Below are 18087 nucleotides of genomic sequence, written 5' to 3'. Positions count from 1 at the left end.
GCGAAAGCGCTTAGTTCAATTTTTCTACTTTCCCCCGGCGGCTCGGAACCGGTGAATCCTCGTGACGACATCAGGTTGTCGGTTTTCACATTTTAGCAGGCCATGGATTAGTGTGAACCGTACTGTTCTTAACTTGAAGCAAATGGATAAGCTTTGGTTTCGTTTACAACTGCTGCTACAGTACTGTTCGGAATTGATTGATGTAGCGTAAAATGTAACTTCTGGTAGTGGATAGAACGGAAGTGTTTAGTGTTACAAATAAAAATTTGATGAGTGAAGAAACTACTACTACTACTAGTTAGTGAAATACATTGCAACGATCGTTTCATTGAGCACTCAGTTATACAGTTCCAATTTGTAAGTGATGTAGAACTAAATATTACATGATCTATGTTCTTATTCGATTTATAACAAAATTACAATTACCGTGAAAGTTGAATTGTGATGTGAAAATTCATTTCAGTATTTAAATTTATACGACGTTTTTTTCCTGTATTTTTTCGCGTTTCGTTTTTCATTCTATTATTTATAACTTTGCAACACTAAATCAGATCAACTTATTAATATTTTTCTGGAAAATTACACGCTTTGTTTATATTTTTTACTGATCTACGTAACACTTCCAAGTACTTGTTCTAGTAGTTAGTTAGTTAGTAATTCCTCCTTAAGTCTTTAAAACGGCGCTTTTTTTGTGGTAGGAAATAGTTACCGGTAGCCCGTAATTTTTAAGTTTAGGAAAAAAATCCGAAATCCTTGTCAGGATTAAAAATCATGAAACCAATCATTCTTTCCTCTCAGAAAATCATTACAGTTATTCATAATTTGATTATCAGAACGATTCGCATTATGAGCAATAGCTCTGCTCTTATGAAAATCCATCATGGTCGTTATAAACGTTACATGCGGAATATATTTTATTCGAAAATCGTTACTCCACTTTTTAAACCGGCTTTCACTTTGAACCTTCCGAATAAATGTGATAGATGCAGACATTGGAAAAAAAGTACTACTAAATTTGTGTACTTGCTCCTGAGAAATGTTTAATAGTTTGAAATTAATTGTGTTTATCGATGAACTGACATCATATAAGATTACGAGTGGACTATACTAGGGGAACGTGCCACTTGAGCCAATTAGTTCATGAAAGTAATGTTTTAAATTATTAAAACTGAAAAAAAGGTATTTATGATGTTTTGTTGTTATTCGGTTATGAATCTAGAAAACCATCATCTAATAAAAGACATGAAAATGTTTTCGCCTAATTACGTGGTTTAATGTTCATAGAAATCTATATTTATAAAAATGAGAAACAAAAAAGCTATTTCACAGTTTCAGAAAGAAATATTTGAATGATTTTAATATGGAATATGTTTAATATCAAAACCACAATACTTTAATACTGAAAATGATTCAAAATATAAGAATTCAAATTAACCTTTAGAAGAGACTCGCTACTTTGCTATTCGAAAGCATAGTATTTAAAACATTAGTTAAGAGGGGGGTAGGGTCTAAACGATGGAAAAAATCATAATTTTTGCGAATTTTTTCCAAAATTATCGTTCAACAGAATAACTTCAAATGTTTTGCATGATAAAAAGCATCATTCGAATAATATTTTGTAATTTTGTCGTGGAAAAATATTGAGAAATAAGTCGGTGAAGAGGTTTTAGAACGCTTCTTAAAAATCATGATATGCGGTGTCCACTGTATCTCAGCGCAGACTAATTAGAAGTGAACAAATGAACGGAGCAAAGTTAGAGTAGAAGTTTTTCTAGACCCCAACGTCTCAGTTTGAATTTTTTTTATTTTTTAAAATTTTTGGCGATTGTTAAAAGTGAAGACTACGATTTTTCACTAAAAAATCCGCCATTTTGTAGCTGTTAAACCTCCCCAAAGTAACAAACAACGAAAAGGAAAATGTAGGGATCTGGTTTTTTGTATGTAGAAAGTGTGTGCAAATTTTGAAAAAAATTGGTACAGTAGTTTTTGAATGACGATGGACACGGACTTTCAAAAGCTGCTTTCGAGAAAAATGCGTTCAAAATTTTTTGTCTATAAAATTAATGGTAACAATTAATCACTCCAGGGAGCCCGTAGGGTCTAACATTTTCAAAAAATCATATATTTTCTTTTATAATTTATTATAACGAAACAATTCAAGAATGTTTTGTCAAGTTTTGAAGTCAATCGAAGTGGCAATCTTGGGCATGTGCGCCGAGCTCTTGCTTCTTCGTAGAATGAGATAGCCATAGATAAAGGTCCATAACTTCCAGAGTTTCGTTCCAATAGGCTTGAAAATTTCACAGAAAATTCTTCAAATCCTTTAGTATAAGAAAATATAAAGAAAAATATAAATGATTTTTCAAAAGTTTTAGACCCTACCCGCTCCTTAAAGCAAAGATTTCTGGGAAAATATTGGAATCATACATATAAAATGCATTTATAATACCATTTCTTTCACACCTTCGAATATCAATAATCGTTCATATGATTTGTTTGATTGTGTGAGACTAGCTCCGAATTCATTTGCTAAATTCAGGCTCGGAATTCAGATCAAGAATTCAGTTCATTAATTTAGTTTCAGAATTCTGGGACTGAACTTATTTTCATAATTCAGGATCCAAATTTAGTTCTAGAACTGAATACTAAATTTGAATTCCGAACCTGACTTGAAGCGCTGAATCTAGTTACGAAATCAAGAACTTGGGTTCTGTTCTTGAATTCAATTCCAACATGCTCAAAAACTAGAATCAGGAGTTAAATTCAGTTTCTGAAGTCAGTTTAAAAATTCTGGTTCAGCTTTTGTTCCAAAATTCAGATCTAGAATTTATATCATGATTTTTGTTTCGGAATTCTGAATTTCTTTTTCAGAATGAGAATTCTGAGCTCAAATCAAGGTCCCAACAAATACGCGCAAAATTTCACCTGCTGGAATTGGACGAATGGTCGCACAAAGCATAACAAGCAAAACTGACAAATAGAAACGAGGAATATTTTCAGCGATTGAGCGCAGTGGGCTTATCATAAGTTTTGTTGACTTGTAAAGCAGACTCTGTTGATTCGTAAAGTATTTTTGAATATTACACACTTTGAAAACACAATCCTAATTCAATCTTTATTGTTATTGATAATGATTACACTAGAATCATGAGTAGGGAAGAGTGCTCGGTTACCGGCACTATTTGCTTTTAAGCTTATAACTTCTGACTAAGTGCACATTATTCGGACATATATACATCAATGGAAAGCTAAAGTCCCTGGCTAACAACTGAATAAGAAACTAAGTTGATTCAATCGATTGATAAAATTTTATTATCAATTTAGTAAAGTGATAAATTTTGATCATTTCAAAAAAGGTGTTCGGTTACCGGCACCCCAAGAAATTTCGCTAAAAATGGAAAAATATAAGTAAAGACTGCAATTATTCAAAGGAAAAACGGAATTTATTCCTTTTGGAGGCGCTTTGGACCAAAGCCTTCATTGTCTGATGATAACTTCGCATTGGCTCTCTTGGCCGATGCTTTGGATAGTGGCGCATTTGGTTTTGTTTTGGCCGGTCTTTCATCGGCTTTGCGGGATTGAATACGTTGCTGCAGTCGAATAAGTTGGCTTTTTATCCACTAAGCAACGTTTAATGACATTAAACAGTGCATTCAAGTTCATTTTCCCTGAACTGGACTTTGAAGTCGCCATGGCTAACAGAACCAGAGAACCAAAGTTTTTTATTCATATGACAGATGTGTTGAAGCTGTCAAGTTGTCCATATGTTGCATATCACCAGAGATGCCAGGTAATACAATAAGTTTAGCTAGCAAAAAAGAAAAGATCGCACCAATTTTAAAAAGTCTGTAATTTCCAACGAATGTCTGGAAACAATCGAAGTTTCAAATGTCTATAAAAAGTCTTTAGACGAAAAAAGCTTCACATGTTAACTAATAAATTTGATAATTTACAGACAAATTTGCAGACTTGGCATCTCTGCACATCACCGACAATTTATCGCGATTGGTCGAAAAAATTGTGATGCCGGTAACCAAAATCGGTAGACATTTTGAAAATTACGAAAAATAACTTTGGTAGCGAAAATTTTGATAGAATCTAGTATTAAATCACAAAATAGATCGATTTCACCTCATATATATTCAATGCACTTACCTTTTCGATTGATGCTTTTCAATTTATGATACTATAAAAAAAAAGTCATGAAAAACTTTTGTGTTGTTTTCACGCAATTAAAATTTGGTTTTGAGCGGAGCAAAAAGTACAAGCGTCTGTTTGCTTTGGTATTCGACACAAAAAGAACGTGCTATTACACACACGACATTTGTCGGACGCTATCTGCTTTCTGTCAAAAGTTACGGTGGGGTGCCGTCAACCGAACATCTTCCCCTATTTATAATTGACTAACATGAGTTATATTTATATGTATTGACTAACATGCCAGTAATGTATCTGCCTGAGTTTAGTAGCAAGCGTAGATTTTCTTTCTACAGAATGATTGGAAAGTGTTTTCGGTATCTTTACCAGTAGTTACCAGGCAATGTGATATAAGCAGGTGAGGCAGACCACATGGCTTGCTTGCGTTGATAACCAAAAGTTTGTAAATAGTTCGGTATGACGACATACATGGAAAATAAACATACTTTGATTCAATGCCAACTCGTCCGAACGATGTGACGAGTGTGAAGCACGTGGTTGTTAGTTTTAATTGGCTTGCTGAAGCAATGTTAATTTCACTAACACAAAATAGTTGTGTTTGTTTCACCTGTTTCTACCACATTGGTTACTAGGCCCTTCCCGCCGATGAGATGAAATTTGCGTAAAAGTATTCACTTGACACGCATGATAGAGCGCGGTCAAATTTCATTTTCGATTAAAACACGTTCGAAATAAGAAATGCGTCATAAATTATTTACCACCGAGTTCGAAGCATGGGTCAGTCAAAAACGAATATGCAAATCAAATTTTTAAACTATGTTGAACAATGAGATTTTCAATGAATTCATACTTATACTATCCAATGATTTTCGCATAACATTACCAGTATAGTCTTCTATAAAAATTATTACAAAAAACTGTGCTTTTGGCTGTAAGCTTTCGTTTGTTTACTTGTTTGTGCGGTTGAAGTTCTGCGTTTTCAAAATGTCGCGTATTGAAAAGGAAGTGAAAATTAGGATAAGAAGCGAGCAGAAACAAGGGCCCGGAAATTGTATTCGCATCTTTTGCAGTGTCGGGATGCATGCGTTTTGATGGACGATGAGACTATTGTAAAGGAGGACTCAAAAACCCTTCCAGGTACACAATACTTTACTGTCGTCGTTGGGGAGGATGTGAGCGATGTGGACAGATCGATTCAAGTGGAGAAATTCGGTCGAAAGGTAGTGGTATGGCAAGAAATTTATTCCTGTGGTTTGAAGTCAACCATTTTTTACACTACCGGAACTATAAATACAGAAATCTATCGATCTGAGTGTCTCCAGAAGAGATTGCTTCCTTTATATAAGAAGCATAGTACACCTCCACTGTTTTGGTCGGATTTAGCGTCGGCTCACTATACCAAAACCACTTTCAATTGAGTTGCGGAAAAGGCTATAAATTTCGTTGAGAAAAATATCAATCCACCAAATTGCCCTCAGCTTCGACCCATCGAACGTTACTGGGAAATCGTGAAGAGGGTCTTCAAGAAGACTGGTGAAGCAGCTGGGAACACGCAGGAGTTAAAAAAAAATGCAGGGAACACGCAGGAGTTCAACAATTCAAAAAATGCGATGCAACACATGTCCGGAACTTGATGAAGAACGTTCGATCAAAAGTTCGAAAATTCGTGAAGGAAAAACTTAAATTTCATCCGGTTTTCATCATGCTCAAGTTCAATCTCGTACAATAAAGGATCAATTTTTAGTTTGAATAAAATCGTTTTTATTCATAATTTGAAAGAAAAATTTGTGGATAGCTTATTTTCGATACACTCCTTATTGCTTCAGCAACATCAATGCATTGAGCTCAACACAGTTAAACATTACTGGCATTATAAACGACAGTTACCTAAAAAATTAACGATTTCTTACAATACCCATTTTATTGTATTCAACTCGTTTTCATTTCAAAACAAAACCCAATGTTGCATAAATTCGTATCATTATGTAATGTAACCTATGTAATTTTTGCTCACTATACCTTATGATCAAGAAAGAACCGGAATTTTCATTTTAAAATTTCCGCGCTTGTCCAATCGGTAAACTTTTATTCTCTCAACGTTGGCAACACTTTTATACACATTCTGTCAAATTTTGACGCATATCGTACGATTAGTTTTTGTTTGGCGTCTATACAAAGAAGTTGAAAAATTTTCGTGTGGCGATTTTTATAATGGATGAAAATTTAGAACAACGTGCGTGTATCAAATTTTGTGTTGCAAATGGATTTAAGTGTTCCGAAACGTTGAAAATGTTAGAAAAGGCCTTTGGTGAATCGTATCTAGGAAAAAACACAGGCATACGAATGGTATAAACGCTTCAAAGGTGGTCGTACAAGCTTGGATCATGATGAGATCCCTGGCCGCCCGACAACATCTATTACTGAAGAAAACATTGAATCGGCGAAGCAAATCGTGTTGCAAAATCCGTCTGTACCGATTAGAGAGATTGCTGTGTTGTTGGGTATCACTTATGGATCAGCCGAACACACTTTAACTGATGTTTTGGGTTTGAAACGCGTCGCTTCTCGGCTGGTGCCAAAAAACCTGAATTTCATTCAAAAACAGCGTCGTGTTGATGTGGCCAAAGAGATGATTTCCAACGCAGATAGTAACCCCACATTCATCGAATGCATCATAACTGGTGATGAGGTGTGGATCTATGAATATGACGTCGAAACCGCACAACAATCGACCGAATGGCGCTTCGAAGGCGAGCCGTTGTTCTAAATTTTCATCCAATATAAAAATCTCCACACGAAAATTTTTCAACTTCTTTGTATAGACGCCAAACAAAAACTAATCGTACGATATGCGTCAAAATTTTACAGAATGTGTATAAAAGTGTTGCCAACGTTGAGAAAATAAAATTTTACCGATTGGACGAGCGCGGGAATTTTAAAATGAAAATTCCGGTTCTTTTTTGATTATAAGGTATATTGCCACCAAACCCACCGAGCATTTCTCACCCCAAGACAATACGAAATAGCAGTGCGCAAGCAATACAGAAAATGCTGAAAAGTCTATGCAACCTTATTTAAATTTCGGTTAGTTTAGCAAAAGTTTTATAATTTTGAGTTTCATTTTCAGATTCTTCGTGAAATTTTGCAACAAACACTATTTTTCAGTTCTAAAATCATCCCCGTGGAACGGAACAGTAACCGTTTATACATTTCAAAAACCAATTTCGACTCGACAAAGCAGAATTTCAAAATTCTAAGAATACTTAGTTGTGATTTAATTGCGAAAACCTAAGTGTTTTTGGTTTTTCGAAAATCGGTCTTGTTTTTGAATAATTGATAAAAAAAAAACGCCACGCGCGCATTTCGCTGCAATTCACCTTAAGGCACTAAATTTAGTTCCAAATCTAGTCAAGGAACCAATTGCAAAAATCGAATATAGAATTAGGATTCAGTTCCGGATGTCCAGCCAGCGACTGGCACCAATAAAGATGGTGACAAGGTATTATAAACACACTCTCCTAGTCAGTGCTTGAGCGGAAAAAAGATACAAAGCGAGAAGACATGTTTGATGGACAGAGAAGATATTTGGATGTATGGTATCGGTCGGGTGATGGCCAAGGTTGTAGACCATGTTCGATGTACGTTCTACCATGTCTGACTGCGTTTTAAGGTGTCTATAACAAGGTTCAGAGTGGCGAAATGGTAGCGCGTAAAGACTGTCTCATAAAGTATGGACGCACTTTGATTTCGCTGTAAATAATTCACAAGTGTAAGATATTCAAATTTTTTTCGATATACTGATAATATTAGACTACAACAACAGAATGTTATTCTCAACATTTGCTATTTAGCCATTGTAGACTAGCTGGCGCACCTTCTTGCGAACGTTCCTCATTAAATTCCGTACTGACTTTCTGGCGACAAGTTTTGACACTTTTTTCCAATCTTTTTCGAACTGTTGAATGGTTTCGGCTGCCGAGACATGTTTCCTAAGATGTGCCTCCGTTAATGCCCAAAATTCCTCAACTGGTCGAAGTTGTGGGCAATTTGGTGGATTCATGTCTTTTGGGACGAAAGTGACATTTTTGGTAGTATACCATTCTACCGTTGATTTCGAGTAGTGGCAAGAAGCAAGATCTGGTCAGAAGACAACAGGATCCTTGTGGCTTCGAATCATGGGTAGAAGTCGTTTTTGAAAACATTCCTTTATGTATATTTCGCTGTTCATTGTAGCAGTGGTGATGAAGGGTTTCGAAATCTTACCGCAGCTACAAATTGCTTGCCAGACCATAGTTTTCCTACCAAATTTTTCGACTTCAATCGATGTCTCGGACTTGCCCTTCTCGCACCGTATAATATTGTGGTCCCGGCAAGGATTTGTAATCAAGTTTCACGTAGGTTTCGTCGTCCATGATTATGCAGTTCAAATTTCCAGCAAGAATTGTATCGTACAGCTTTGGAACCCTACGCCTGATCGATGCTTCTTGTTTCGGACTACGTTTTGGTTGTTTCTGCTTCTTATAGGTTCGAAGATTCAAACGTTCTTCAGCACGAACTTCGAAGTGCCAACTTTTTTGGCCACATCCCGAACTGAAACCTTCTTCTTTTGCTCGAACGCCTTCAGTATACGTTTATCCAACTGATAATTAGCAGGACCTTTTTGTCGACCCGTTTTCGGTTTATCCTCAAAGGTGTTATCCTCACCGAACTTCCTGATTGCATTTCGTACGGCTTTTTCACTTACTCCTTTCATTTTTGCTATCTTTCTCAGTGACAGTCCGCGTTCTGTGCATCATTTGTACACAATTTTTCGACGTTGTTCTGCTGAAAGTCAACGCATTTCGAAACAAACTAATGAAAACGAATAAACAACTGCACAGGTGGTTAGAGAAGAGTGTAAACAACAGGACGCAGCCATAAAAATTGACAGATTTTGAACCATTGTGAAATTGCAGCGGTTTTTGGTTGCGTTCATACTTTCTGGGACAGTCTTTATAGAAGCACTAGATTTAAGGAAATGTATCATTTGGATGATTTTGATCTATTGATGCAAAAGATGAGGAGGTTTTATGCCTGCTGGAGAAAAAGTTTGACAGAAACTAATTCCAGTGGGCTTTTCCCTGACCCAAATAAAAGAATAAAAGATGACAACAACAACAGATGAAGGCGCTATTATAATTGAAACTGAAATTAAAAAGAGTGAATCAGATCATCCTGATGTGGTCTACCTTAAAATTCTTCTTACCAAGAAGGAAATGTTTGCCGAGCAAAAAGATGTCGAAGCAAAAAAAAAAATATTTTCGAAGAAGGAATCCATATAGGAATGTGTTTGTTGCTAATCAAATGTGTCAGTGGAAGTAAGCTGAAACTGAGATAATTTTTCTCGAGCAGTTTTAAGGAAAACCGAAGAGTTCTAGACTAAGACACTTTTCTTGAATTGCAATTTTAAGCAGAATGAACTGATTGGTTTATTTTTGAACCATATGGAAGATTTATTGATTTAAATCAGGAAAAGAAGCACCGGAGTTTGTTTTTACGCACATATTGTTGACATTACTTATACGCTTGCAAAAAGTCTTGCTCCTTAACTAAGGGCATCGAAAAAGATGGAGAATAAAAATGAAATCGTTTTCATGGGGTTTCTCGAAGTGGCGTGCTGTATGCAGACTTATTTATTGTGTTATAATGACAAACTTATGCAGATTTTTAAATTATATTTAAGTGAATATACAAGTACTGCATAAAAATAGTTGTCTAACGCTTCACTCGAATATCGCGCGTTTTAGTTTTCGACTTCGCGCGGTTTTCGCGCGTTTTGATTTTGAAATTTTTCGTAACAACCCTGTAAATGTTTATTTATGCTGATATATCGGTAGAATGAAAATGTTCGGTAGCTCGGCTGTTCAAAACTCGTCAAAATATGCAAAAATTACCAAACGAAGTTTAATGTGTACGTTTAATTTCCTTTTATAAATGGATGAATGCACTATGGATTATATAGCGGGATCACGACAACGTTAATATTGTAACCTACGAACATTCTTCAAGAGCAAGAAGAAGCAGTTGAAATCTATCGTCGATGATAGGTGAATTAAATTTTCGGTTGGATTTACAAAAGGCCAAGCAAGTGACAGTTTCTCTTTGTTTAATTTCCTTTCTATTAATTATCAAGCGGCTTCCACGTTTATCACTCAAATCGTTGTAACCTGAAACCTTCGAATTTTGAAATAACACAATACCACTTTTAAAATCACGTCACAGTAATCGAATGTTCAACTTGAAAAAATGAAATGGGTTTCTCTTGTGCGTTTTGCTGTGAGAATAAAACGCAACTGACAGCATTTGAAAAACACCTAACTGACTATAAGCAAATCAACCGATATATTAACTAAATCATTAATATTTTACTTGAAACAGCTAGGGCAAAAAACAACAAGAAAGTAATAGTGCCATTTTGTGACCGGGAGGTTTTCCGTGCGTTCAAGTGGACATTTTCTGGAAATAAATGACGACATATTAGCTATGTTCTTGTTAATTTCGTCTATTGAACCTCCTCTTCTAGGGTTGATGCCCGCAGTTTAGCCTTGGCAAAGCAAAGCAAAGTTTTGTCATTACATCCCTTTTGTGGAATTTGACCTTTCTGTTTCAACAGACTTCGCAGCCGATTCTTAGCGTACAGGATCATTGCATGGCTAGTACTATGGGTCCTACTGACACTAAGAATCCATTTAGCCTTGGCGTTACACGGATAAAAATCCATTCCCGGTGTCACAATAAAAAAAACAAAATCATGAAACATGTATTATTCATGATTTCACGAGCAAAATGTTTCATACCATGGAAATTGTCATGTGAAATGAGTTATCGTTCATGATATGAATCATTTTGCTCATGAAACCATGAACAACAGACATGATTTCATAATAAGACCCCAAGCAACCAGAAGTTCCACAATTACTTAAAATATTCACTTTCTTGCTGCTTAAAAGTACACGCGGAACTTTTGAGAACTTGAAAGTACATAACAAGTTCCGTCTGAACTTTTTCGCTGCATAGAAGCTGAACAATGTATTCTAGAAGCAGCTTAGAAGTTCGTTCGGTTGCGTCGCGCGAACTTTCAAGTGCTAAGTCAGTCCCTTTTATCTGAACTTTTGGTTAGTTGTTACATGTATCATGATTCCATGATGTTTTAATCTTGTTTTTTTTTCGTGCACCTATCGAATTCTGTGTAAAATTTGCAAGATCTTTCATACACTGTTTCATCTGCTTGAAAGAGCAGATGTCATTTTGAAGAGCTTTCTTATTTGACCTTCATAATTGCCCAGAATTCTACTGGAGCATGTACCTCCTTCGATACAAAAATTACATCGTTAGGAATCGCAGGTTTCGCGTAACGGTACGATGCCTGATTCGACCAAAACAGAATGTCACTTTCGTATAGCCGAAGAAAGGGCAAATAGCCCATTGATGGTGCCGATCGTTATGTATGGCTTGATTAATTTACCACAGCCACAGATCGCCTGCCACATCAAGTACTTTTAGACTTCCTGTCGCGGGATTTGACCACCGTATTCTGTTTATTGTTGTTGTTGTTGCTACTCGTTTCTAAAACTAACCATTTTATTCAAGAGCAAACACACGTAAGGCTTGTAACGATTTCGTGTTTACTCTTTATGCCACGTACAAACCATAAACTGTGTGATTTTCTGTAGTAGCACGAGAGATCAATTGTCATTAACAGTGGTTTAAGCCTCTTTTCCATTTCAAACATTGTATATTCCATATCAAGGGGCTGGGGTCCACTAGGAGATTGATAGTACCTATTAGCTCTCTCCGGACAGTACCAGCCTAGATGCCGTGTGGAATCCGGCGGAAAAGAAATGAACCAAGAATAGATCCACTGGGTTCCTGCTTCCATGTCGTAGAAGGCGACAATTGCAGGAGTTTCTTTTTCCTTTCAGTTATCAGATATTTTCAATATTTCACTTCTGATTACTCTATTCTCCTAAATTATCTCTTCATTCGAGCTATCAATTTCCGTCTAGCTTCGGAGAAAAGTTTTATTTGGAATGTTTTTTTGTTCTTCTATGTTATTGATTGTCTTTCAGGAATATAAATTGAATTGATTGATAACTAAAATCCGTTGATATTACAAAGTTAATACCAGAGATAACATATATCGGTATATTGAATACTTAGTAAAAAACACTTCATATTATTATTTCAAACAACAAATTAATATTTTTCTCGGTAGCCGGCTGCCCAGATCAACCAATATAACCAATTAATTTTATTAAATAATTGAAATAATAAAGCGGAAATAATAAAGACGCGCGTGAAATCTTTTTACCTTTATTTGGTGATTTAAAATGATTTTATAACAACTGTTTAGAATATGTCAATGCAATGAATCAACTATTTTGTCTAAATCTTATTCACTCGTTTATTTTGTATCACGTAATTTCATTTAAAAAAAATAGGGAAGTTTTCATTCTTTACGCGATAGTATTGCAAATTTTTCTTTAGTTTCCTCGAATAAGATCTGTGAATCAAGACTTCCCGGGACTTCAATATGGGATATTGTAGAAACGTTCACTCGGGAAGTCAGTGAGTTTAGTGGTGCATCCGAGCATCTTGAAACCGGAACATACTGAGTTGCGTGCGAAACCAATAGTATATACGGCCTCTAGTAACAGCAAGTGTTGGACTAACATCCCTTCCCATTCTTTAGACGATCTACGTTCGGGCCTGGCCGGCACCGGTACTGATCAATGAATTCTGGGATTAACAGAAGATGTACATTGAAGGATGATTTACCAGTCCCAGGTCGGATCATCTAGAAACTCCCTGTACAATTTCAACTAATCCCGATCAGTAACGGAGTAGCAACCAGGGGTGGTCGCTCAAGCTCAAGCTCAAATATTGTATATTTCATATCAGTCATTTACTCTTGAATCTTGAAAAAAGGAAACATTTAATCGATTGTAAATAAGTCACAAAAATTTTGCAACTGAAATTAGATTTCAAGAATCACACGAATATCCCCATAACATATGTCTGTCGTCGTAACAGACGTTCTGACTTCTATCCTTTCCAGAGTCCAACACGAGTAACCTTCTGCCGGAATCAATTCCGCCAATTTCACAAACAGCACAATCTTCACTACTCGCGCACTACCACTTCCGCTAACTATGGATGTATACAAATAGCTAGGGTTTGTAAAACATGGAGAACATAATGCTCTTGTCCACAGTGGAAGACCAAAGAATAGCCTATTATTAGAACGCGAGGGTATGGTTGGAGAGAAAAAATCGCTGACACAGCCATTTACTGTCTTCTCGAGTACCCTCCTGCTGATGGTACATCAAGGCGCTTGTTCAGTGCAGTGGAGATGCTCGAAATAATTACCGAACACCGACGGTTGTGTAGTAACGCGTCCTTCTGATGCACCACGTCAGTTCGAGATAAGAACGTATGTAGGATGCATTTACTTTGATGTTACTCGGTCGAGTTCGATGTCCGTTTATGGCGCTCGATAGAAAAAAATTGAATAATTAGGTTGTAATCCTCCAAACATGTGTAAATTTAGCTCGAAGCCACCGGTCCTAGTAGGAATTTATAGTTTCCCTACTAAACATCCCTCTATAATGCGTTCAATCGCAAATGTCCTGACTAAAGGTAAAAAAAAAGAATATTGAGAGTACTCCAAAGTTTGTGTGCCCTGCTGGTTACAACCGAACCGTGGATGATTTTTGCCCCTCTCACTTTACCGGAGGACCCGCAGGACGACTGCACGCGGAATGTTTGACAAGCTCTCTAATAGCTTTGAAGAGCCTTTTGAATTGTGACGTTAATCGTTTGTTCGTCTTTTCGTTTCACTCGTTATGCCTTCTGGCCAACCGGGAGAAAGTTGCAGTCCTCCTGCAAGCCCTGCGTGATCAGCGTGCTGGTTCCTATCGGGCTATAGTTTTCTATCCAATAGATCTACTCAACTCTTTGGATAATTATGTCACAAGTGTGAAGTGCGAATCTTGTACTGATTTCCTTCTATAAATTTACATGAGAAACATCAAACGTTTATAGTTTTAAGTTGCGTTGATGCGAACCATAAAAAAGAATACACTTTGAGAAGGCATGATATCATGCGTTTTTTTTGTAATAACGCCCAATAAGTCTCGTATCAACGTTCACTTTTAAGAGGAATTCTGAAAGGTGCTGAGAGTAAGTCACAATAGTAAACGATAGAGACAATTCTTCTCTTTTTTCTGGTGATAAAATTTATACTCTATTTTTTGATAGCTCGTCAGCTATTTTCTTCAAAAATGATTGTTGAAAGGTGGCTTATTGCCTCTTATTATAAAAAAATGTTATTTTTTGACGTGAATACGTCTTGCTTAACCATGGGGATCGTTTTCAAAACTCGCCCTGAGGAAGAATGGGTAGAACTCAGTCGTAAACATCTCGAGTTGTACTAAATGTAGCAACATAATTCTTTTTACATGCCATCAGAAATATAATCAGCAATTTGTGGTTAAATTTTCAACGGTGTGAGATTACCATAAATATCTCAAAAACAATATTTTCTTAAACTTTTATAAACATTGAGAAAAACTCACCATGCATGCTTCCGTTTCTCGTACCCGAGACGACGGTTTTGATGTAGTCAGGCACATATCAGTCCAGATGTCAAATGTTCTACTGGACGAGTATAAGAAGGTAACTTTGATCGAAAATCGTTCATTTATTCTAGTGCGTTTGACGGAACTGGACGTGAGGATCTTTTACCAACATCAGTAACAACCTGTGTTGTAAAACTCATGATCAGAAAAAGTTCATTACACTATCACTCGTGAAAAATTCAGTTGAAGAGTTTTTCTAAAAAAAACTCAGTAACTGAAAAAATCAGTTCCGATATTTTCATGCATGAAACAAGCATCCACAAAACTCTGAACCTCGAAATTCACAAGTGATTTTTTTGTGTCGACACCGAAGTGGTTCGCGCAAGATTTAATTATTATATTTTCATCAATAAAAAAATCTCTGCTGAATAAATTCGCAACTGAGAAATAATGACTGCAATATTTTCGATGCAAGTAGGGTGGTTAATATGAACAAACATATTTTTGCCAAATTCCAAATAGTGATTATAGTGACAAAAGGTTGTTTTAATTCCAGCAAGTTGAATATACTGCACTATTTCGATTAAACCCAATAAAACGCTATTCACCATTAATTTGGCTTCATAGAAGTAACAGGAGCGCAGCATTGTCAGCAAGTCTCGAACACACAGTAAGCGCAGTGTATGAATGGCTCAAAAAACTACTCAAAAATTGTTCGAGAAACTGCTCTAAAACTATTTGAAAAACTGCTCGAAGATTGCTTCCTAAATTGCTCAAAAACTGCTTTGAAAACTGCACGAAAAACTCATATAAAGCGTCTTCAACGTAACCTAAAAAACTGCTTGAAACTTGCTCAAAAACCTGATTAAAAACTGCTGAAAGAACTCCTAGATAACTGCTTTAAAAAAAGCTCGCAAACTTCACGAAAAACTGTTAAAAAGACTAGTCTGAAACTGCTCTAAATCTCAGAAAATATGCTCGAAAAACTGATTGAAATCTTCTCAAAACCAGCTAAAACACTTCTCAAAAACTGCTTGAAAACTTTGAAAACTACACGAAAAACTCCACTGCTAACAAACTGCTCGAAACGTCTAAAAATTGATCAAAAGCTTCTTTAAAAGCTGCTCGAAAACTTCTCTCAAAACTGCGGAAAGAATTCCTTGAAAACTGCTTTGAAAAAATCTTTAGAACAGCTTTAAAACAGCTCAAATACCTCTTAAAAAACTACTTAAAATACTGCTCTAAAACGTCCAAAATCTGCTCGGAGAACTGATTGAAAACTTCTCAAAAAACAGCTAAAAACTTCTCGAAAACTGCTCAAAGACTTTTCGGAAACTGAACGAAAAACTGCCCGAAAAATGCTAAAAACTTATTAAAAGCTGCTCTAAAAACAGCTTACACAACTGCTCGAAAAGTGAACAAAAAGTCGTAAAAAAACTGCGCGAAACCTTCTCTCAAAACTGCTTTGAAAACTGCTCAAAAACAGCTCGAATACTGCTCAGAAAACTACTGTAAAATTGATCTAACTTCACAAAAAAAGCTGCTTGAAAATATCCTTTAAAAAAAACAACTAAAAAATTTCTCAAAAACTGCTTAAAAAATTTTCGGAGCTGCAAAAAAACTGCTCGAAAACTGCTGAAAAACTTATCAAAAGCTGCTCCAAAAACAACTTTACAAACTTGCCGAAAAGAAAACAAAAAGTTGCAAAAAAACTGCTCGGAAAACTGCTTAGAAATTTTTCTTAAGTTTACGTTTCGTCTTAGACTCATCAGTGCGTAGCAGTTTATGTTGAACTGCTACATCCGACCTGACGGTTTAACATAAACCGCTAGGCAGACGTAAAGTTTGCAAAATACATCTTTGATATTATACCTAAGTGTAATATGAAAACTAACGTCTTGGACGAAACGTGTTTCAGCTTACTAGCCGTACAGTTTTGGTAAGTTTAAGGGGCGAAGGGTTTTTACCCCCTAATTGCTTAGGATGCTTAGAAATTGCTCCAGAACTGTTCGAAACTTGCTCTAAAAACGTGCTTACCCTGTAATATCGAAACTGCAAATCGGATCGAATTTTAATCTAAACGTGTGATAATCGATGGAACTTTCCATGAGATGTCGAAATAAGTTTTACTTTAGAGTTTATGGTTATTTACGGTACTACCAGAACCGGTATTCAGGAACCAGCATAACCGAAAACGATTCGTATGGCCATAAATTTATATGACAAATAAATTGCAATTGTTTTGAGTCCAACTTTGAAGCTTTTTTGAATTGTCATCTTCTATATCGATATGAATTTTAAAAACTCATCACCCTGTAATTCCAGACTCGGATAGAATTTATTAATTTTGTATGGGACCATAAATCCTTTAATTTGAATTTTGGTTTTTAAAATTCGATTTGGCCTTTTTTGAGAGAATGATTGTGCTTTGAGAAACGATTCGATACTGGAACCGGAATTCTAAAACCGGTGTAGCCGAAGTCGGGTAAATCCTTCTCCGGAGCTGTATAGTTTACATTTGATTCAAAATGTTGGAAAATCAGTGTAGTCTTTGAGAAATCGTAGTGCATATTACATTTTTGGGTACCTTCCGAATCGAAAACTAATTACCGCTAAAACTGAAATAACTTTATTTGGTTATCGACAATCCAAATCTACAAACCCGATATACCTGATAAATTTGTGTGAAATGGACATTTTTATACTAATCACCCTAAACCGAAAGTTGGATCTGACTAAAAAGCGAGATGTTTTATAGGATATTAAGACCTTTCATTTTGATATTTTATGGTTCCTAGATATCGTTTGAATCTTAGATCGGTTTAGCCATCTACGAGAAAAATGAGTTACACAGTTTTAATTTCGTTTTACATATCCTGTAGTTCCGGAACCAGAAGTCGGATCCAAACATAATTCAGGAATTTTATTTGGGAGCGTACGACTTTTCATATGGATCTGAGTTTGTAGAAAACGGTTGAGTCATCTCCGAGAAAATTGAGTGAAATTATTTGTCACACTCGCATTTGCTGATCTCGACGAACTGATTCGAATGGTATATGGCTGTAATGTTCTTCCAGCATTTATTGCTGTAAGTAGTTTGAATCAATATAATTATGGAGTTGCTTCCAACTCGAAAATGCTGCCATTATCTGAAAAAGTAAAAGTAAAAAGAAAAAGTATGCTGTACACAGTCTTTTTGGTACTTAGAAACAATTGTATATAAAATCGTGTTCCACGTTGCTCCCAAACATTACTTTGTCATTCAGCGCCCAAAACTCTTACTACTGGAATAAGGCGAAAAGTCTCTTAC

General features: G+C 36.0%; 1 protein-coding gene across 1 annotated transcript in view; it reads left to right on the top strand.

The window, feature by feature from the left end:
• Positions 1 to 18087, top strand: part of LOC131427468 (glycine receptor subunit alpha-3) — a 34966-nt gene continuing 16879 nt past the window's right edge. Inside the window, exon 1 of the mRNA XM_058590684.1 lies at positions 1 to 357. The gene's annotated coding sequence lies outside the window, so the exon portion shown is untranslated. The remainder of the gene's footprint in view (positions 358 to 18087) is intronic.

Source organism: Malaya genurostris, chromosome 2, assembly GCF_030247185.1.
Source record: "Malaya genurostris strain Urasoe2022 chromosome 2, Malgen_1.1, whole genome shotgun sequence".
Taxonomy (NCBI): Eukaryota; Metazoa; Arthropoda; class Insecta; order Diptera; family Culicidae; genus Malaya; species Malaya genurostris.
This window is presented reverse-complemented; position numbering and strand designations above follow the sequence as displayed.